We start from the raw sequence: 23,445 nt of genomic DNA, 5'->3' as shown, positions 1-23,445 counted from the left end.
GTGTGTGGTGTGTGTGGCAAGTGTCTGTGTGTGTGGTGAAGGTCGTATTGGACACCCGTCCCCTCGTGCGCTGTGCCGACCTTCGTGGGTGTTCCCTAACAGCACTTGCCCCAACAGTCTGTCGTGGTGAGGGTGTATGGTTTGGGTGTGAGGAGAGGGTGCGTGGTGAGAGTGTGTGGGTTGGGTGTGAGGAGAGGGTGCGTGGTGAGAGTGTGTGGGTTGGGTGTGAGGAGAGGGTGCGTGGTGAGGGCTAAGAGATGTGACACGGGATGACCGCGGGGTCTGCGTTGCGGAAGAGAAGAGCCGCATTGATCTTGACCCCATCACGAAGCCCTCAGCCTGGACGCAAGGCCCTAGCACTGACCCCAAGCCTCACACTTAGCCATAACTCTGGCCATACCCCGGACCTTAACCCTAAACTCCAACCCTGACCCTAATGATATCCTGAACCCTAGCCCTCAACTCTATCCCATCCCTTAACAAGGGGACCCTAGGCCCTAACTTTCGCCCCTAATACTAACACTAGCCCTAACACTATCCCTAAGGGGCCGTCCATAAATGACGTCACGCACCTAGGGGGGGGGGGGTCAGACATTTGTGACGATGTGTGACGAGGGGGGGGGGGTTGAGAAATGTGACGTCACATCAAAATGCGCAAATTTGAATAAATATAGAATTGTTATTACAACACTCTTTGTTATAACAACACTCCTACAACGTCAGAGTGCAGCGCCACATTAAATACGCACTACAATGACACTAGTTTAAAGCGATTTGAAGCATGTTTTATTTTCAAAATGCAAATATGGTATTGGGGGGGGAAGAGCTTTGTGACGCCGTGTGACGAGGGGGGGGGGTCAAAAATCGTCCAAAATCGCGTAACGTCATTTATGGACGGCCCCTAACACTAACACTCGCCCTAACACTAACACTGTCCCTAACAGTAGCGCTAACGCTAGACCCAACATGAGCATTAACAACGATGGCCTCATCTCGCAACTCTGGCCCCTGCTGTTGCCTCGACCGCTGTCCCGTCGTCCCGTCCGCGCTGTGTGTCGTTGTTGTGTCGATGTTGTGCCGATGTTGTGTCGTTGTTGCGTCGTTGTTGTGTCGTTGTTGTGCCGCTGGTGCTGCGGCTCGCGCTGTGAGCGGTGTTGCCAATCGATGCCCGGAGCTGGGGGTCGCCGTGGTGGTGGGGCTGCAGGTGATGATGGTGCGGGGGGAGGAGGGGGCTGTGGGGTCCCCGTGTCTCGGGGTCTCGGGGGTCTGTCTTCAGGACCGTGCCCCCCCCCTCGCCTTATCCCCCCACGCACACCCCCTCGCAGGGGTTCCGCGTGTCGGAGGTCCGCGTGCGGGGTCCTCCCCAGGGACCCGCCCGGCCCCCACGTGCCGGGGATTAATCGTGTTTGTTCTGGAGACGCGAACTCAGGAAGACACGGCGCAATTACGCGCATGGCGCGAGAGGCGGGTCCCTGGTGAGCGATCTGGATCGAGGGGTGCGGGCGGGGTGAGCGATCTGGGTCGAGAGGTCCCCGGTGAGCGACCTGGGTCGAGGTTGCCCGGTGAGCGACCTGGGTCGAGGTTGCCCAGTGAGGTCGAGCGGGCGTGAGCGGGTCCGAGGGGGTCACGAGTTCGCGGCTCCCGTTGTCGTTCGTCCCCGCGTCTCGCCGGTCCCGCGCCGGACAGCTGAAGGGGCTTTTCACTTGTTTATTGGGGTGTTCCTGGGTGTTTACCGGGAGAAGATTACAGAGTGGGGACGCCGGGGCCGCCGGGGGTTTCGGAGCAGAAAGCGGAGACGGTGGAGTGAGTGGGAGCAGGGAGGGAGAGGGGGAGATGCGCTCCTCTGACAGCGTTCTGTGTTCAGTGCAAATCTGGCCACTTCACCCCTCACTGCCTCACCCCTCACTGCCTCACCCCTCACTGCTGCACTCCTCACTGCTTCACCTGTTCGTGGGGTGCAGCAGGAGGCGGAGAATAAGTGCTGACCCCGTGACCTCATGACCCCGATAATGACCTCCTTTAGTGGCGGGCGCTGTGTAAACACGCGCTGATAACATCATCGCCATTGCTCCGTCTCTCCCGGGCAGGGAGCGGCCTCCACACTCCCCACACCGCACTCACTCAGCCCCACTCCCCACACCGCACTCACTCAGCCACTCTCCCCACTCCCCACGCACTCAGCCACTCTCCCCACTCCCCACACCGCACTCACTCAGCCACTCTCCCCACTCCCCACGCACTCAGCCACTCTCCCCACTCCCCACACCGCACTCACTCAGCCACTCTCCCCACTCCCCACGCACTCAGCCACTCTCCACACTCCCCACACCGCACTCACTCAGCCCCACTCCCCACTCCCCACACCGCACTCACTCAGCCCCACTCCCCACACCATACTCACTCAGCCACTCTCCCCACTCCCCACACCGCACTCACTCAGCCACACTCCCCACACCATACTCACTCAGCCACTCTCCCCACTCACTCAGCCACTCTCCCCACTCCCCACACCACACTCACTCAGCCACTCTCCCCACTCACTCAGCCACTCTCCCCACTCCCCACACCGCACTCACTCAGCCACTCTCCCCACTCCCCACACCGCACTCACTCAGCCCCACTCCCCACACCATACTCACTCAGCCACTCTCCCCACTCCCCACACCGCACTCACTCAGCCACACTCCCCACACCATACTCACTCAGCCACTCTCCCCACTCACTCAGCCACTCTCCCCACTCCCCACACCACACTCACTCAGCCACTCTCCCCACTCACTCAGCCACTCTCCCCACTCCCCACACCGCACTCACTCAGCCACTCTCCCCACTCACTCAGCCACTCTCCACACTCCCCACACCGCACTCACTCAGCCCCACTCCCCACACCATACTCACTCAGCCACTCTCCCCACTCACTCAGCCACTCTCCCCACTCCCCACACCGCACTCACTCAGCCACTCTCCCCACTCCCCACACCGCACTCACTCAGCCACTCTCCCCACTCCCCACACCGCACTCACTCAGCCCCACTCCCCACACCATACTCACTCAGCCACTCTCCCCACTCCCCACTCACTCAGCCACTCTCCCCACTCCCCACACCGCACTCACTCAGCCCCACTCCCCACACCATACTCACTCAGCCACTCTCCCCACTCACTCAGCCACTCTCCCCACTCCCCACACCGCACTCACTCAGCCACTCTCCCCACTCACTCAGCCACTCTCCACACTCCCCACACCGCACTCACTCAGCCCCACTCCCCACACCATACTCACTCAGCCACTCTCCCCACTCACTCAGCCACTCTCCCCACTCCCCACACCGCACTCACTCAGCCACTCTCCCCACTCCCCACACCGCACTCACTCAGCCACTCTCCCCACTCCCCACACCGCACTCACTCAGCCCCACTCCCCACACCATACTCACTCAGCCACTCTCCCCACTCACTCAGCCACTCTCCCCACTCCCCACACCGCACTCACTCAGCCACTCTCCCCACTCACTCAGCCACTCTCCACACTCCCCACACCGCACTCACTCAGCCCCACTCCCCACACCATACTCACTCAGCCACTCTCCCCACTCACTCAGCCACTCTCCCCACTCCCCACACCGCACTCACTCAGCCACTCTCCCCACTCCCCACACCGCACTCACTCAGCCACTCTCCCCACTCCCCACACCGCACTCACTCAGCCACTCTCCCCACTCCCCACACCGCACTCACTCAGCCCCACTCCCCACACCATACTCACTCAGCCACTCTCCCCACTCCGCACTCACTCAGCCACTCTCCCCACTCCCCACTCCGCACTCACTCAGCCACTCAGCCACACCGCACCACAGACCACACTCACTAAACCGCACTCACACACAGCACTCTCCCTCATATTAGCCGTGACCAGGAATTTAACCCAGGTCGCCAGGTTCTTTATGTGTTGTTCAACCCACAGTGCTCATTACCATACGCACACACAAAGACAAAGGTCCCCCCTATAGCCTTAACGGACTCTTGGGCCAAGTGCTGTTAGCGAGTACTTGTGAAGGCCAACACGGCACACGAGGTGGTGGGTGGCCAGCACCAGGCCCGGCCGTCTTTGTTTTCCGAGTGGCGATGTTTACACACCGCGCCAGGTACTCATTGTGGCTGAATCGACCTTGGGGAGGCCCTAGACCGGTTCAGATAATCGTCACTGGTGGTGTAATCAAACTTGGGTCGCCGGGTTCGTAGCGCAGCGTGCTAAACGCTACACGACCGCTCCCCTATATACACAAAGACAAAGATCCCCCTATAGCCTTAACAGACTATACACACACACCAACACGCCCAATATAAACACGACACACACACGCACTGGCCAAAAACTGCTCCCAGCTACGGTGGCATGGCCATCGTCGTCACGCCGGTCCATCTGCACCCCCAATGAGACTCGTCTACTCGATGCCCCCACGCTCATTTCCAGAGGGTACCACGTGATTCACTACGATTGGCCACGTAGAGCAATTGGACACCGCTGAAGTGAAACCACGTAAGGTGGCACCGGCAGTGAAATGTCTCGTAAATATCTTATCTGTCGATTTTTAAACAAAAACTGGGGTCTTCAGACAACATTTGTCAAAATGTGATTCACATCATCAGGGCTCCCCGATGGTGTAAACAAATGCGGTCTCCAACTCTTACGGTCCAATCCGTCTCTCGTTTGGCCCCTCTATTTGTGCGCTATGAAGAAGAAGGGCCATTGCCCGAAACGTCGCCTAATGTCTGTTGTTTTTTAAGGCCACGCACAAAGAGCATTGTTATTGACAAGGAACATGTTGAGTTGTTGTTGTTGGTTGTGCTTGTGTGCCACTGCCGCAGCAGCAGCAGCACCAGGTATAATTCGTGTAACAGTGAAATGTTCGCACTTGGCTCACGGACGATCAGAGAACGTGGAGGCTGCCGCTGCTCCCACAGTCGCGCCAAGGCCACTTCGCGTCTTTCTCTCTCTCTCCTTTCCCGACACGATTGGCCACCGCTGCCACCGCCGCCGTTTTGAAAGTCGCCACTTTGTTATGGAGATTAGGAGAGAAACGGACTCTCACCCAGCCGACCCTCCTGCCTCACCCCCCCTCCCCACGCCGTCCTCCCAGCCCCCTTCCCTCCCACCCTCCCTCACCGCCCCACCCTGGCACCGATGGCCGTTCATGAGAAACCACTCGCCGAAAACTTCCAGGGGCGGGCCCGGCGTGGGAATGGATGCCCCTTCACCACCCGCTGCCCTCCCATCACTTGCTGCCCCATTACTGCTGCCCCCTTCAGTGCCACTCCCGTCTTTTGCTGCCGCCACGGCCTTCCTTCATGTTTTCCAGCAACGCCGCCGCCACCGGGGTTGAGGGGACCCAGTTTGAGTGGTCAAGGTGACCCAGGTTGAGTGACCAAGAGGACCCAGTTTGAGTGGTCAAGGGACCCAGGTTGAGTGGCCAAGGGGATCCAGGTTGAGTGACCAAGGGAACTCAGGTTGAGTGGTCAAGGAGACCCAAGTTGAATGGCAAAGAGGACCCAGGTGTAGTGGCCATGGTGTGTGTTGAGGGGGCACAGCACAGCATGGCTTTGTCCCCCCGTTGTGCAAAATTCATGCGGCAGGCGCCTCCCACTGCCCCCCCGTTTCCCCACATGGCTGTGAGCGGTCAGAGCGGCGTGGAGGCTGAGTGGTGGCGACCTGCACAGTCACGGGTGGCTGGAGCTCTGTCTCGGGGGAGGAGGCGTAGTAGGGGAGTTGTACGAGGGAGGGGAGGTGTCCAGCCCCAGATTTACCGTGCAGTGGAGTCCCTCTCGCTCGGCTACTAACTCAGGCCTTGTCAGCAATAAAATGCGGACAACGGCAGAGGCTGCTCGTACCGAGTGAGGTATGGCCGTGGTGGAGCGGGGAGTGGTGTGTGGGCGGTGGGGGGGGGGCACCGCCCCCGCGCTAATCAAGGACATATTTCCCACGACGCGTGGGCGAGCGCGTGTCCGTGGGATCTGGCTCTCGTCCCCCCGCACCGCGCATCCTGGCGGACACCTGGGCCTGTCGAGGCCACTGGGGCCCGGACGGTTGGAGCAGCGGGGGCCCCCGCACGGTGGGGAATGTGAGAATGTGAGGAGGCGCAGGGGGACCTCTGGGGACCCATGGGACGCGGGGGAGAGTCCTTGAGGTGGCGGCTCGGATCTGGGTTCTATCCTGGGCCTGTCCCCCGAGCGAAGGCCCCCACCCCCACTTCACATTGTGTCCGTTAATCCAGGCGTGGCCGGGGCGCCCGGCCGAATGGGCGCGCCACGCACTCCCGGCCCGAACGACCGCTGCCGATGCCGCGTCGTTGGTCGCGCCCCAGCATGAGATCCCCTGAATCGTGGCGTGGATTCCACCTCCTTGTCACAGCGGCAGCCGTGAGGTCGCGGCGGCGCTCGGATGGAGTCCGCGTCGCGCTGCCCCGTGAGGGTTGCCGCCCATCCTGGTTCTCCCCCAGGATCGTTGTCCTCACTTTGAGGTGACAAGCGGTGCATCCCGTTTTTTTCGTACCTCGGAGGTAGCAAAACCCTACGCCTGATTTATCTCCTGAGAGGGGCCCGGTCCTTCCTGGGCCTTCCCGTGGAGGGCACGGGAACTTCGGATTATCGCTCACGTCGGCTGACGGGAAGAATAAGCGCTCCTCATCCCCCCCCCTCTCTTCCCGGGACGTCCCTGCGTGCGCACGGACGGTGCCATGGAGGGTTTTCCCGGGCGGAAAGTGGCACAAGGGCCACGCCGCTGTGAGATGCGGCCGCGTTTTGGACGCCGTGCCGAGCCCCACTGCGCCGCACATTGTTGCCCCCGAAGCTGCCCCGCTTCATCGTCCCCTGGCACGAGATCTTACGCTCCGTATCGTTGGCTTAAAATGGAAGGATTTTGCACGATGTTTTTAATAGATAAACCAGATAATTATTATTTTTGTTCCATTGGAGAAGCCCGCGTCGCTGGCCACCTGGGGAACCCCCTTGCAGATGTAGTGTTCCATCTCGACGGATTATCCAGGTTAGATATCCTAATATAAAAAAATATTCGAATTATGAGCAGAAGTTGCTGCGTTCTGTTTTATTGAAGGCTTCTGGTTGTGGTGTGTGACCACCGTTCTGCTCGGAGAGGGACCCAGCACCGGTTGCATTAAACTCCGAGGTGCGCGGTTGGCTACGTACGGTGCGAAAGATGTTCAACATACATACAGATGTTACGACCCCAACAGCTCGCTGGAGAGAGAACCGTGGCCGAAGTCCTTTGGGACCGCCGTCGCCGACGAACGAGTTGACGGCGGGGACAAAACGACGATGAACTCGCGCCGCCGACTTAAGCCTTGCTGGGTTTGCACCGATCAGGCACCTAGCCCGGCACCAAGCCAGACACCTGGCCTGGCACGGGCCCAAGGCCGTATCGTGTAGAGAGAGAGAGAGAGGCTCGTCACCCCCGGAGAGGGATCGCGGCGGCTCTAATGACACTTAATCCTCTGGCCGCGACCGCTCAGTTTTCAAGCCTGTGGGTGTTAGGGACGCGCGGTGCGAGAGTGTGAGAGAGAGTGTGTGTGAGTGAGGGAGTGTGTGTGCTCGCTAACAGCACTTGCCCCTACAGTCTGTTAAGGCTATACGGGGGATCTTTATCTTTGTGAGGGAGTGTGTGTGGTGCCACTGTAGTTTAGCGGTTAGCAAGCTACGCTACGATCAGTGACGATTATCTAAACTGGTCCTGCGCCTCCCCTAGGTCGACTCAGCCTCAAATGGTGTGGTGTATGAACATCGCCACTAGGGAGACAAAGCCGGCCGGGCGTGGTGTTGGCCACCCACCCCATGTGCGCCGTGCCTGCCTTCATAGGTGCTGCTCGCTAACGGCACTTGCCCCAACAGCCTGTTAGAGGCCATACGGGGGACCTTTGTGCAGTGCTCGTGGCGGTGACCACGTGGCGGGGCCTGCCGCGAACTCAGCGACTCGGCGACTCTGCCGGTGCTCGTGGAAGTCGTGACTCACGTTTGTGGAATCTCCGCCTCAGCCACGACCTCCTGCAGACGCCTCGTACACCCGTACCCTGTACCTGAATGGTATACCTGGACCCTATACACCGCACTCTATACACAACATCCTATACACAGCATCCTATACACCGCATCCTATACACCGCATCCTATACACCGCATCCTATACACCGCATCCTATACACCGCATCCTATACACAACATCCTATACACTGCATCCTATACACCGCATCCTATACACCGCATCCTATACACAGCATCCTATACACCGCATCCTATACACAACATCCTATACACAGCATCCTATACACCGCATCCTATACACAACATCCTATACACTGCATCCTATACACCGCATCCTATACACCGCATCCTATACACTGCATCCTATACACCGCATCCTATACACCGCATCCTATACACAGCATCCTATACACCGCATCCTATACACAACATCCTATACACCGCATCCTATACACTGCATCCTATACACCGCACCCTATACACTGCATCCTATACACCGCATCCTATACACCGCACCCTATACACCGCATCCTATACACCGCATCCTATACACAGCATCCTATACACCGCATCCTATACACCGCATCCTATACACAGCATCCTATACACCGCACTCTATACACTGCATCCTATACACCGCATCCTATACACCGCATCCTATACACCGCATCCTATACACAGCATCCTATACACCACATCCTATACACAACATCCTATACACCGCATCCTATACACTGCATCCCATACAACATATCCTATACACAACATCCTATATACCGCATCCTATACACCGCATCCTATACACAACATCCTATACACTGCATTCTACACCCCGCATCCTATACACCGCATCCTATACACAGCATCCTATACACCACATCCTATACACAACATCCTATACACCGCATCCTATACACTGCATCCCATACAACATATCCTATACACAACATCCTATATACCGCATCCTATACACCGCATCCTATACACAACATCCTATACACTGCATTCTACACCCCGCATCCTATACACCGCATCTTACACATCACAGCACACCCGAAACCCACATCACACACAGTCCACTGCAGCCCACCACACATAGCACCCACGCCACAGCCAACACCCGCAGCCTGCACGTACCCGACACCCACACAGCCCTGTCAACCACACGCGAATGTGAGCCACCACCCCCCCCCTAAACGACACAGGTGCACCCGCCTGCCCCCCCCCCACGGACAGATGAAGTGGTAACGGCGTGCTGGCACACGCACGCGCCGACACAAACATTCCCCGTGTGGGCTTTAACAGACTGTGAGGGCAAGTGCCGTTAGTGAGCAGCATCTATGTAGGGTGGCCGGACAGCACTCCCTGCCGCCTTTGTCTCCCCAGTGGTGACGTTCACGCACGGCGCCGGGGAACTGGACTCATCTGAGGCTGAGTCAACCTAGGGGGAGGCCAAGACCGGGTCGAATAATCGAACTCGTGCCGCCGGGTTCGTTAGCGCAGAGCGCTCACCGCTGCACTACGACTTCGTCACCCAAAAACCCCCGTGCCCTCTCCCGAATGGAGCTTGGCTGTGATCCCATTACCCGAGTAGTAATGGGATTGCCCGAGTAGTAATGGGATTACTCTCCGGCTGATCGGTTCCGTTACTGCACTCATCAGACCACGCGAACGTCGTTCTCTCGTCTTGCCGTTTTACGGGACGCGGTGTGACGGGGGTCGGTGTGAAGGTGTGACAGTGTGATGGGGGGCGGTGTGACGGGAGGTGGTGTGACGGGGTCGGTGTGAAGGTGTGACAGTGTGACGGGGGGCGGTGTGACGGGAGCAGTGTGACGTTGTGACGGTGTGACGGGGGGCGGTGTGACGGGAGGTGGTGTGACGGGCTCGGTGTGAAGGTGTGACAGTGTGACGGGGGGCGGTGTGACGGGGGGCGGTGTGACGGGAGGCGGTGTGACGGGGGGCAGTGTGACGGTGTGACGGGGGGCGGTGTGACGGTGTGACGGGGGCGGTGTGACGGTGTGACGGGGGGCGGTGTGACGGTGTAACGGGGGGCGGTGTGACGGGACGCGGTGTGACGGTGTAACGGGAGGCGGTGTGACGGGAGGCGGTGTGACGGTGTGACGGGGGGCGGTGTGACGGGGGGCGGTGTGACGGGGGGCGGTGTGACGGGACGCGGTGTGACGGTGTGACGGGGGGCGGTGTGACGGGAGGCGGTGTGACGGGAGGCGGTGTGACGGGAGGCGGTGTGACGGGAGGCGGTGTGACAGGGGGAGGTGTGAAGGTGTGACAGTGTGACGCGGGGCGGTGTGACGGGGGCGGTGTGACGGTGTGACGGCAGGCGGTGTGACGGGAGGCGGTGTGACGGGAGGCGGTGTGACAGGGGGAGGTGTGAAGGTGTGACAGTGTGACGGGGGGCGGTGTGACGGGGGCGGTGTGACGATGTGACGGGGAGGTATGACGTGGAGGCGGTGTGACGGAGAGGGCGGCACAGCCCGGGACTGATGCCACCCCGTGCCACCCCATGCCACAGCGAGCGAGCGAGTGATTGAGCGAGCGAGTGATTTGAGCGAGTGATTGAGCGAGCGAGTGATTGAGCGAGTGAGCGAGTGAGCGAGCGAGCGAGAGAGCAAGTGAACAAGGCATCCATCTCCTCTGAGCTCAGAGGGAGCTGGAGGCATCGTCAGGCGTGGTATGGAATGAGCGGTGTTTTTTCACGATGTGAGCCTTTTGACAGCGATGATGATTGATGGCAATGAGACGATGATGAGGATGATGACAATAACAGTGACGATCATGGTGACGATGATGGTGGTGGTGAGGATTATGACAGTGAGGATGGTGACGATGATGGTGAGGATGATAGTGACGGTGATGATAGTGAGGATGATGGTGGTGAGGATGATAGCGAGGATGATGGTGGTGATACTGACAATGATGGTGGTGATGAAAGTGAGGATGATGATCGTGAGGATGATGATGGTTTGTTGGTGATGATGATGGTGAGGATGATGATCGTGAGGATGATGGTGGTGATGATGGTGGTGATGATGGTAGTGAGGATGATGATCTCGAGAATGATAGCGAGGATGATGATGGTGATGATGATGGTGATGATGATGATGATGGTGGTGATGATGGTGATGATGATGATGATGGTGGTGATGATGGTGATGGTGGTGATGATGGTGATGATGATGATGATGATGGTGGTGATGATGGTGATGATGATGGTGGTGATGATGGTGATGATGATGATGATGGTGGTGATGATGGTGATGATGATGGTGGTGATGATGGTGATGGTGGTGATGATGGTGATGATGATGGTGATGATGATGGTGGTGATGATGGTGATGATGATGGTGGTGATGATGATGGTGGTGATGATGATGGTGGTGATGATGGTGATGATGATGGTGGTGATGATGATGATGATGGTGGTGATGATGATGGTGGTGATGATGATGGTGGTGAGGACGATGATCGTGAGGACGATGCTGATGACGGTGACGATCGATGTTGGGAATGCGCGATGACGTCGCGCTCCTGGAATCCGATGCCGCGCTTATCACAGAATGGGCGACTGAATGGGGTCGCGACCCCGTTGCCGTGAAGACGGACGGGGGGGAGGGGGGGCGTGGGGGGGGGCGTCCCCGCGATCATCGTGGGTGGAAGCTCGTGCGAGCCGTGATGGTGCCCTAATAGGGCCTGAGATGGAACTACTTTACTGTACGATGGCGCTGTCGCGGTTGTGTGATGGGGGCTGTGATGTGGCTAACATAGTGCAGCAACATCCCTTTCTTCCGTGGGGGGGTGGGGGGAGGGGGCTCAATGAATTCAGCAGAGGAGGGGAAGCGGCATTGTCATGTTGCGTTTGGGTGCCGTGGAATTTGCATCTGGATCCCGTGGTGTTTGATGTATGGGTCCCGTGGTGTTTGAATGTGGGCCGTATCGATCTGCAACACAGATCTCTTTGCGTTCTCAGCTTCATCTTTAAAAACCCAAATCCTTCTCTTCCCTCGCCCTGGGCGGCGGGGAGGAGGGGGGGGTCACCCTGCACCCTTAGAAGCCCCCACTGGAGCCCCCACGCCGCCTCCTGCGGTGTTTACTCAGAGAATGAATAACCCTGGCACGGAGCCGTCTCCAACCCCGGCAGCAAAGTGTGACGGGGGGGAGAGAGGGAGGAGGAGGAGGCAGAGAGTCACTTGCCCCGGGGACTTGTAGACTCGCCCCCTCCCTCATCCCTCCACCCACCCACCCCGGCCCCACCACCCCCCGCGGTGACACCACGGTGAGCCCCCCCCCCCACGACGTTTCGGCCTTTGTTGGGCTTCGTTGGGATGAAACTTGTGGGCGTGCCGCTAATCGGATTTGGTGTCCCTGGAGAGGTTGGGGTCCGTGGGGGGGGGGACGAGAGGAGATGGAGCCCCCCCCCCCGCCCGAGTGGAGTGGTTAACGCGCTGCGCTACGAACCCAGCCGACTCGAGTTTGGATTCCCCATCCACCCACGGCCAACGTTTATCTGAACCGATCCTGGGCCTCCCCTAGGTCGACTCAGCCTTAAATGAGCAATGCCCGAGGTCGATTCCGCTCAAGGCCGACAACAGTGATCAATTGCTGTACCGGTCCTGGGCCTCGCCTTGGTCGACTCAGCCTCAAATGAGTACCTTGTGCGGTGAACATAACCACTGGGGAGACAAAGGCGGGCGGGCGGGCGAGCGGGCGTGGTGCTGGCCACCCACCCCGTGGTGTTCCGTGTCGGCCTTCACAGGTGCTACTCTCTAACAGCACTTGCCCCAACGAGTCTGTTGAGGCTCCCACGGCAGAGTGGGACGGCTGTGAGGCCGCGTTGAAGCCAGTGGCCTGATGGAGTAGGTGGCCTCCCAGCCACCGTTGGGCACGGGGGTGACGGCGCCCGGGTCTCGCTTGAGGGACACGTCTGTGAAACAAAGAGCTTCATAGCTCATCGGATTCCTCCAGTGGGAATAAACAATTACGGTTGATTCTGGCCCTCGCCCGCTTGGGGGTAGAGGAGACCGGCGTAACCTCGTCGACGTTACGCGCTCCTCGAAGGCCGTGTGGCTGATGGGATTTGTGTAAAAAAAAAATGTGTTAATGCGGAGCGACGGGTATGGCAAGGAGACATTTACTCGTTTTGTTTCGTCGCTTTTGTATACCGCGCTGCGTACGAAAAGAGTTCTGAGTAGAACTCGGGCCCGTTGTCTCCTGGAGAGCTCATCGGGTTGGTCCAGTGTAACTAAATATTCTGATTCTGTCTACAAACATTTGGCGACTCACCGCCTGGACCCTGCTGACGAGAAGGCGCTGAATGTAGAAACCGGTGCAGGTTTGTGTTGAACCAATCCTGCGGAATTCATCTTCTTGGTTCTTTCGGTAAAGTCACGTAGAAGGGAAATAATAAAATAATAAAAATAAAACATAATAAAATACAATTCTCACGACGTTTCGGCCACAACGCAAGCAGCCGTCCTCAGGTGAAGAACAGGTCTGTCGGAAAAACAGCGTGACTTTACCGAAAGAACCAAGAAGATGAATCCCTGCAGTCACGAAAGCTTTAAATCGAAAAAAAAAATGCTGCGGAAGTTGATGCTTTTCCAGAAGGCCGCGTGCGGCTGATGGTTTGGGTACAAAAAAACAACAGCCGGATACTTTTATCTTTCACGCGGAGGGAGAGATGTGGCAAGGAGGCGAATAGCGTACTGCGTGTGTTGCCGTATGCTCCACAAACACGCCAGTGGTGACCTTGCGCGGCCCGGACCGCAGCACTGCCGTGGGAAATTCTGCCGCTCTGAAGAAAAAAATAGTGCCAACGAGTACTCTCGGGGCAGCCGGTCCACTGGGGTATGTGTCACGTGACCAATATTGTCTGTTGTGGTAACGTTCTGACCCGCCCCTTTACTGGACATTTGTGGAAAAGAAAGAGCTTTATAGCTCATCGGATTCCTCCAGTGTAAAGGCATACTCTGATATCCACAGCCATAACAGTGGATGTGGCGTGCCGGGCACAGAAACCCACACGTGTGTTGGAGACTCTGCGGCGCCTGGCCAGTCAATCGTCCTTTTCAAACTTGGCTGAAGATGAAGTTCCGGTTCGAGTCAGCCGGTGCCTCTGAACCTGTCCCTCACCCCCTCGAGGTCTTGCCACGTGCGAAGACGCCGTGCCCATTACCCCCCCCACCTCCCCCCCGCCGAGTCATCACAACACCAGCTGCGTTAGGCCGCAGCGCCGTTCTGAACGGCGGCAAGTGAGTTTCACGACGGTGGCCGCCTCCTGTAATTGAGGGTCGTTAACGAGGCAGCCCGTTAGCGGCGAGCCGTGGGCCGCCTGCTGGGTCACCCCTCGGCCTCAGCCACTCCAGCGACTCGCCTCCACGCACCACGTGGCCCCTGGGAATGGGGCGCCACGGTGGCTAGGATATGTTAACTGCCTCGCCTGGTGTACAGGAGGTCGTGGGTCCCATCCCGACCCTAACGCCTGCTGCTGTCTATGTCATCATCACGGTGGCTAGGAGATGTTGACTGCCTCGCCTGGTGTACAGGAGGTCGTGGGATCGATTCCAATGCGTGTCTCTCTCATCATCATCACGGTGGCTAGGAGATGTTGACTGCCTCGCCTGGTCATACAGGAGGGCATGGGTTCGATCCCGACCCTGACGCCTGCTGCTGCTGTATATTTGAAGTTTGCGTGTCTCTCTCTCATCATCATCACGGTGGCTAGGAGATGTTAACTGCCTCGCCTGGTGTACAGGAGGGCATGGGTTCGATCCCGACCCTGACGCCTGCTGCTGTATATTTGGAGTTTGCGTGTTATTTCTCCCCGTGGTCACTTGGATTTTTCCCAGGGCCCTCTGGATTTCTCCTCCACATTTATAATTATACGTTTCGAGTCTTTGACTGCAATAGATTTCCACATAAGCTACTTCGTTCAGCTATCATTTGTGGCCAGGCCGCTTCTTAAAGAGAGCTATACAGCTCAGTGGGCCTTACCCGGTAAAATAAAAAAACAGTTTCATAGGTTAGGGTTACGGTGGCGGGGGTAAGTAGCCGAGGGGGGGCATGTAGAGTAGCCGAGGGGGGCCCGCCCGGCGTGCCAGGCCCGGCATCCCTGGGGTTCGGCGCACCACCCGAACCGCGGCCTCCTCGCCCGCCCTCGGTGTTCGTGACGGACCACCTTGGGTGGCGTGTGACGCGGCGTGGGCGCCTACACCTGCGTGCGTTGACGGCGCGTGCCGGTCCGTGCGTACGAGTCTGTAGCAGGTGTGGGAATCTGACGTGGGCCCGCGAGGTTGTATTTATGGCGCACGGCCGTTAGCGGGCAAACTCCACAGTGGGTGCGGCTCTGGGAAACGGAATTCCCGCTGACCGGGCGAGCACTGCATTGCGGGAGTGATGATCGCGCGATTTTGTGATTCTCGTCACCGCTCACTCCTCGATTCGCGGGTGTTTCCCACCTTCGTTCTGCTCACCCCCGAATTGCTGACTCTTGCACCTGCCAAGCCACACGCACCCCTCCACAACTTTAATTTAAATGTTTCTGAAAATGTTCAGTGGCGGCCTTGGCCCCTGTGAGATATTATGCCCCCACATGTCTGGCTCCTCTCAAGGTTCGAAGATAGGGTAAGGTGCAGGGCGACATGAAAGACGGCACATCCATTCGTCGAAGGATAACACGATAATCATGAGCGTCGTCGTTGTGGAGAATAAGTGAGCAAACAATCCGCCTCCACACCTGTTATTCTGCGTCCAGTCGGCCGCACGGCCTCCTGTGAGTGCATAATATCAGCAACATTGATTCGAGACAAGCAAAACTCTGAACCGCCTCCGACATTCAATTATCTCATCAGCAGTCAGGCTTGTAATCCATGTCGAAACCGGTCGGGGGTTTGTGTGGAACCATTGCTGCTGAAATGATGCACTCCCAGAATGCGGGGAAGGAGGCGAATTGTCTGCTTAGTCATTGGTTGAGGGAGGTTTCCTGCAAACTCGGGTGCGAGAGAGAGCGAGAGAGAGAGAGGGAGCCAACTCAGGTGCAGTGGTGTGGGACGTGTGCCAGCTGTGGAGGATGGTGTCTGCATGCCCCCGTGTGACCCCCCTGCATGCCCCCGTGTGACCCCCCTGCGTGCCCCCCCCCCACATCCCCCCTTGCCCCCCCCCCACCCTGCCGGTTATTTCGCACAGTGCGGGGCCCGCCACGAGCACACGGACCTCACAACCGGGAAGGCCGCCACGACTTGTCAGACTTTTAATCAGCCGGGCATGCCAGCCGCATTTTTCTGGCCGCTTTATTAGAACGTCGAAGCGGTAACCGTGAATTATTAAAGTCACCGTTGTTCCGGCGCCGACAGGAAATTCATTCCGCCGCAACCCACCACAACAAATTCGGCAGAAATGAGGAACCGCCGCCGTTAGCGGCCACCGAGGAGCGGTCGGCCCCGTGATGAAATTAACATCGGGAGCGATTGTGGGTTTTGTTTCGTGACAAAGCGGCCGACTTTATCACCGGCTCCAGCCGTGACGCGGCTTTGTGAGCGGGTCCGGGAGAAAGAGGGATGAGAGGGGAGAGAAAGGGAGAGAGGGATGAGAGAGGGATGAGAGAGGGAGGAGAGAGAGTGGGGGATGAGAGGGCAGCATGCGACGGTTGTGGACACTCCGTTTTGGCTGTTAGGAAAACCAGCCACAATCGCTCAACACAACCGCGCTCCCGTACACATTCACTCGCTAAAAACAGTTGTGCAGCCACAGCAGCTCTCTCTTACGCAGTCACACCCCCATACACAACTGCACTCCATAACACAACCACACTTCACAAAACAACCAACACCACCGAAACACAAGCGCAATTACGCAGCCACAACACGACTAAGCACTCAAAGGGCACTGTGGCTGTTGTGATGCCTCTTTATAGGTGGTAGTAGCAGACGTATTATTGTTGTTGTTGCTGCTGCTATCGCGTCGGTGGTGGTGGCTGTTGGTGGTGGTGACGGTAGATGTTTGCCGGTCCAAGGTGCGACCCTTGGACCCGAGCCTGCCTCTTGCAGCTCGTTGGATCGGGACGCCTCTCAACGGCTCTCGAGTTTTAAAGGTCATTGAATCATTAATTTGAATGATTGCTGCTACTATTTGCCACGCTCGTTTACGAGACCAGTTTTTCAGGAGGGTCCTAACAGGTTTTTGGATTTATCCACGATAAATACAGATTTTTATTCCGTAGTTTTGCAGTAAGGGGGAGGGGGGGTGATGATTGACGCTCTGTGTGTGGTCCCAATTGAGTAATTTGCCGTGCAACTATTTAGCAAATGTCGGCGAAAATGTGGACTTTGGCAAATGCATAACTCAACGTAATCATCCGCGTTGTTGTGGAGAACGCAAATGGGCAGACGACTCGGCCAACTCGCCACGTGCCCGGCCCTCTGCGTAAACACCGCAAAGGCTCCCCTACCAGTCCCATGAGCCACACGGCTTTCTGGGAGTGCGCGATGTCAGCGGCAGTAGCTTGAGGACAAAAAGGAGGGCCCTGCCAGGTTCGTCGGATATAGCAGGAATGCGAATGTGCTGCTGTGTGCGATCCCAGTTGATTAATTTGCGGGTGATTTTTCAGCGGTGGGATGTTATGGCCGATACCGATTTCACCGTTTGGGGGTTTTTTGTTGCTGCATTGATTGGACTCGAGCTAACGCTGCTATTTGGTCAGTCCCACCAATTAGTACAGCCGCGTCGGGCCGCTGCGTGGCCCCTCCCCGATGCGGTTCTCTCCGGGTTTGCGCCACCGTGTGTGCTCGGCGCGATGTGTCCGACGTTTCGCCCCGCGTGCCCGGAGCTTCTTCGGGAACTCAATTCGGTTCTTCGCAGCCACGGCCGCGCAAGCCAACTCGAAGGGAACGCCACAACCCAGAAGGTGACCCCACGTGTCGCTCACAAAACGGAGGCGGTTCGGCTGGCCGTGGCCAAGGGATGCCAGCGCAGTGACGGATTGTCGAATCAATCTGTGCAGAGCTCTGAGTGTTGTCGCACGGTGGGGGTTTTTTTTTTCCCCGGGTTCTCCGATGTGGGCCCCACGCGAAACCGACCCAAACGCTCGTGAATAGGCTCGGCCAACGACGCGTCGTGTGGGCAGGGCCCTCGACAAAGCAGAGAGGCGACTTGGGGCTCGCTGAGGCTTTGCTGGGTAAATAAAGGCCATTGTTGCTACTGTATCGTGAGAGATGTTCCCCCCGCTGCTGCTGTTGAAGAGACGAGGGAGCTGGGCTGGGGGGTGAGAATCCCCTCCCCCCCTCCCCCACACCCTCACCCCCCCCTCACCCCCCACACACTCCCAGCGCCTCCTGTCACTGACGCGCGCTTTTGTTTGGTCGAATAAAGGCGGAATGAAAGGAGTCGAGGAGGCTACTGCTGCTGCTTCTGCTGCTGCTGCGAGGTGCCGCTCGCTCCTTGCAGCCTCGCTCGCCCAGATGTCGCTCACGACGGCCACACAAGAGTCCGAAGGGACTCGGCGCGGCGTTCGTTAAAACGGGACCTGCTGATGACGCTCAGCAAAGTGGAAGCCCGTGTCGGGGTTTTGTCTGATTTAAACAATCGTCGCTGGCGACGGTTGTTCTTGGAGCCGCCTTCCCACCCCCCCGACAACCGCGGCTGATGGACGGACGTGTGGTGCTATCACCATCCGATAGCGGATGAGCACTCATTCACCCACCCACTCACTCACTCACTTACTCACTCACTCACCCACTCACCCACTCACTCACCAACTCACTCACCCACTCACTCACCCACTCACTCACCCACCCACCCACTCACTCACTCACCCACCCACTCACCCACCCACTCACCCACTCACTCACCCACTCACTCACCCACTCACCCACTCACTCACCCACTCACTCGCTCACCCACTCACCCACTCACTCACTCACCTACTCACTCAATCACTCACCCACTCACCCACTCACTCACCCACTCACTCACCCACTCATCCACCCACCCACTCACTCACTCACCCACTCACTCACTCAACCACTCACCCACTCACCCACTCACTCACTCACTCACCCACTCACCCACTCACTCACCCACTCACCCACTCACCCACTCACTTACCCACTCACTCACCCACTCACTCACCCACTTACTCACTCACCCACTCACTCACATGGCCGTCGGTCGTGAGATCGGTGAACCGAGTGGCAGCCCAAAGGGAGGCGAGGGCTAGACGAGTGCTCACGCCGCTGGAGACGGAATTCGGATGAACTGAGCTCGTGCCCGCGGAACGGGGGGGGGGTGGCTGACTGGCTTCGGGATGCCTGAATCCAGCAGTGGATAGATCAGAGCCAATTGATGAAGGCTGTCGTCATGGGAACTTCACGTTCCCACCACCACCATCACCCCTCGCTCCTTTCCCCCAGCCGCTCCCCTCTGTCCCCCAGCCGCATGTGCTGTGATCACTCGGCCAGGAGGAACACGGGGAGGTCCCCCCTTCGAGGAGCCCTGCCTGGACCCCCTCTACCCGGGCTCCCTGAACCCCCATCCCCACCACCACGCCCCCCACCCTCGTGTGTCCTGTGTCTTGGTCAACCCTACATGGCTGCACAGGAATGCGTCCTAAGTTTAGCTCCGGATACGGGCAGCAGGCGCATCCCAGTCAAGACCTCCCGTGAAGCACGTGTGGTGTCACGTGTGGTGTCTAAAGCACGTGTGGTGCCTAAAGCACGTGGGGTGTCACGTGTGGTGCCTAAAGCACGTGTGGTGCCTAAAGCACGTGGGGTGTCACGTGTGGTGCCTAAAGCACGTGCGCGTGTGTGGGAGCGGTGGCGCACTGCGCTGCGAACCCTGCCATCTCAGTTGAATTACCGCTCACGCCCAACACGGGTGACGATTCTGGGACTCCCCTAGGTCGACTCAGCCTCAAATGAGTACCTGATGTGGTTTGTAAACATCGCCACGAAGGAGACAAAGGCGGCCGGGCGTGGTGCTGGCCACTCATCCCCTCGTGTGCCGTGCCGGCCTTCATAGGTGCTCACTAACAGCACTTGCCCCTACAGTCTGTTAAGGCTACACAGGGGATCTTTGTCTTGTGGGCAACAAACCCGGCGACTTCAGGTTGATTCCTTTTCACGGTTAACATCAGTGGCACGTTGCATCGGAAACCTGTTTCTGGGCCTCCACTAGGTCAACTAAGCCTTAACTAAGTTCCCGATGCGGTGTTTGAATACTGTATCAGCAATTGTCAACAAAGGTGGGCGGGTGCGGTGCAGCAAGTCCACACTCCCACCCTGGCGAGCGCCGTGTCGGCCCCAATAGGCGCTCGCTAACTGCACCTCTCTGCCCCCAATCCTCTGCATGTCCACACGTTGTAGACGTGAGCCACCTCGGTCTCTCTCTCTCGGTCCCTCGCCGTAAGAATTCGCCCCCGGTGCGGCCAAGGGGAGAGGAAACTCAAGCTGAGATCTCGGGGGTCAGGAGCACCACGCGCATTCTTCTCTCCCGGGGCGAGGGGTGGGAGGGGGTGGAGGTGGGAGGGAGGGAGGGGGATGGTGGGGGTGGGAGGGAGGGGGGGTGGAGGTGGGAGGGAGGGGGTGGTGGAGGTGGGAGGGAGGGGGTGGAGGTGGGAGGGAGGGGGTGATGGGGGTGGGAGGGAGGGGGATGGTGGGGGTGAGAGGGAGGGAGGTGGTGGGGGTGAGAGGGAGGGGGTGGAGGGGGTGGTGGGGGTGAGAGGGAGGGAGGTGGGTGGTGGGGGTGAGAGGGAGGGTAGCGGGCAGGGGGGAGGGTGCAAGGGTCGGGGGTGAGAGGCAGTGAGGGAGCGTGTTCGTGTCTGGGAACTGGCGTCTGAGATCGGCTGGCAGTCATTGATTGGTACCGCGATCTGGTGCCAGTTTTGTGTGGAACTTTATGACATACGAGACTGCACAGTTTACATAATAGACCTGTGCTGACTTCGAGATATGTCCGGGGCTTGGCCGTGGAGAGAGAGGGGCAAGGGTCCACATATCCATCCATCGCTGCCGTGTCGCATGGGACCAGGACCCTAATCCTAAACAAAGCTGCGTCTGGAAATGTTGGAGAGGTGGTGGTAATTATCGGGTTGGCGGTGGTGGTGGTTTTGGCGACTGACGGTGGTGGCAGTAAGGGGGAGGGGGGGGGGGTCTCTCTGCGTTGGGGTCTGGTGGGGGTCTCGTGGTGTGGCTGGCCCTCTACCAGCTCCCGCCACACCAGTCCACACCGATCCAGTATCCGCCGCCTCTACCCCCCTCCTCCTCCTCCTCGTGACCGATTGCGCAACACGCAGTGGGCGAAGGGGCTTGGGCAAAGACGCGGCTCCCAGAGCCTCGCCAGCTTCACCCCCGTCTCGGTGAACACTCGTGACTCACCTTTGCTCACCTGCGCCCTCCCGTACTCACCTGTGCGCTCCGTACTCTTGGTCAGTGGGACCAGTGCGGCGGTGGCTGGAGAGTGGCTGGGGTTTAGCAACACGCAAAGCTTGACGTCAGCATTGCATGCCTTAGCCAGACCACCAGCTCAGAAGAGCTGAGGCGTATGGCAGCAAGGGGACGTTAAGGACTGCGATGCACTGATGAGTCCCAATGAGGACGAAGCCGGTCGACTTCTACAGCTGTCTGTGTGTTTTGTTTCGCCGCTGCTGCGGGTGCTGAGGACGGCCACATTCTCTCAATTCTCCCGAGTTCGCTGGTTCTAAACGACAACACGGCTACACGTGCAGTTCTGTTGATATAGTGGTCTGGATAAAGCCGAGAGCTCTTGTTCATGCAACGCTGCGCACCTGTGTGTCTGTGTGTTGTTCATTCTCTTTGTTTCCAGCCTGTACACATATTTCAGTCACAGGTCTCTGTTTCTATGCGAGTCTATGGGTCTGAGTGCATGGGTCTCTATGCGAATGTATAGGTTTCTATGTGACTCTCTCTGTGCCAGTCTGTATGTCTCTATGGGTCTCTACGTGAGTCTATGGGTCTCTCTGTGAGTCTATGGGTCTCTGTGAGTCTATGGGTCTCTGTGAGTCTATGGGTCTCTGTGAGTCTATGGGTCTCTGTGAGTCTATGGGTCTCTGTGAGTCTATGGGTCTCTACGTGAGTCTATGGGTCTCTGTGAGTCTATGGGAGACTGAGAGGCAGGCAGTCTTCGGCAAGAGAGAATAGAGGACGGTGCCGAGGCTCAATTTTTTACAGCGGCAGGGAGTCGACAGCATGGGCGGCTGGGTGAATGGAGAGCCCCGGTCTGTGGGTCGTGGGGTGCAGGGCAGCAGCGGGTTGAACCCGCACGCACACGCTGCCTCGTGGGCAGCAGTCGCCCTCTCTGCTGTGTCCTCACCGCCCCGGGTCCCCAGTTCTGTCCGGCTCCTGGCTCCCAGGGCCCTCCCCGGTCTCGCTGGGTGTTCAGTGGTGGCGGTGGTGGTGGGGTCGGTGTATCGATCCACCCGTTTTGGCGATGAACATCGATCCCCACGCTCGCGATTCGGCGTGTCAAGAATCGCAGTTTCCCCCGACTTATGCGAACGACATGCACACGACACGCTAACGTTACCTTTCAGATGATGGAGGGAACAAATCTGAACAAACGAGACGCGCGCGAAACAACCGTCAACAATGAAACCGAGAGAAACAAAGAGACTCGATTCCTGACTCGCGTGGGGTTAGTGGAGGGCCGCGTGAATCATTGCCGCTCCTCCAGCCTCCGAGCACCTCGTCGGGGACCCCTGAGATCGTCTCATTGAAACGACTCGCTCGAGCGGCGCGAGGCGAAGGAGGGGTGGAGGGAGGCCAGTGGCAGAGGAAGCTAGTGCGGGGCCTGTAGCGTATGTTGTTATCAAGGGGCCCTAAATAAATAAATAAACACGTCAGTATTAAAGACATTTTTTTTTACTTGCACAGTAAAGTAAATGTTTTTTTTCATTTGCTATACAGCCTTAAACACCCAGTCGTTCATAAAAGTTGAAGGCGGTATAGTACTATAGTAATAGAGCAAGTGCAGAATCACTAAACCGGAATTGATAGCTTGAAAGCATTTAGCACGGGGCCCTTGAAAGTGCGGGCCCGTAGCTACTACATGTGTAGCTACTACACGTGTAGCTACTACACGTGTTGTAGCTACTACACGTGTTGTAGCTACTACACGTGGTGTAGCTACTGCACGTGTTTAATTGAACCGGCCAATGTTGTCCCCTGGCCCCCTTTGGGTTTCCCGGCCTCCCCATGGTATAACGCCTGGAACTCGGCAGATCTTTATTTTATTTGACCAGGTGTAAGGCCCACCGGGCTATACACTGTAGTTCTTTTTTCAGAAGCGACCTGGCTGCAAATGACAGCTCAACGAAGCGGCTTATCACGTGGGAAATTTGCAGCAGCCAAATAGTCCTAAACGCGCGCT

At 57.9% G+C, this 23,445-nt stretch overlaps 1 protein-coding gene across 5 annotated transcripts in view; it reads left to right on the top strand.

Moving 5' to 3' along the window:
- LOC144943636 (cadherin EGF LAG seven-pass G-type receptor 2-like) overlaps positions 1–23,445 on the top strand; it is a 123,920-nt gene that overhangs the window by 8,037 nt on the left and 92,438 nt on the right. The window lies entirely within an intron of this gene.

This window comes from Lampetra fluviatilis, chromosome 32 (assembly GCF_964198595.1).
Source record: "Lampetra fluviatilis chromosome 32, kcLamFluv1.1, whole genome shotgun sequence".
In the NCBI taxonomy this organism is placed as follows: domain Eukaryota; kingdom Metazoa; phylum Chordata; class Hyperoartia; order Petromyzontiformes; family Petromyzontidae; genus Lampetra; species Lampetra fluviatilis.
The sequence above is the reverse complement of the archived record's forward strand: the minus strand, read 5'-3'. Positions and strand labels throughout refer to the sequence as shown.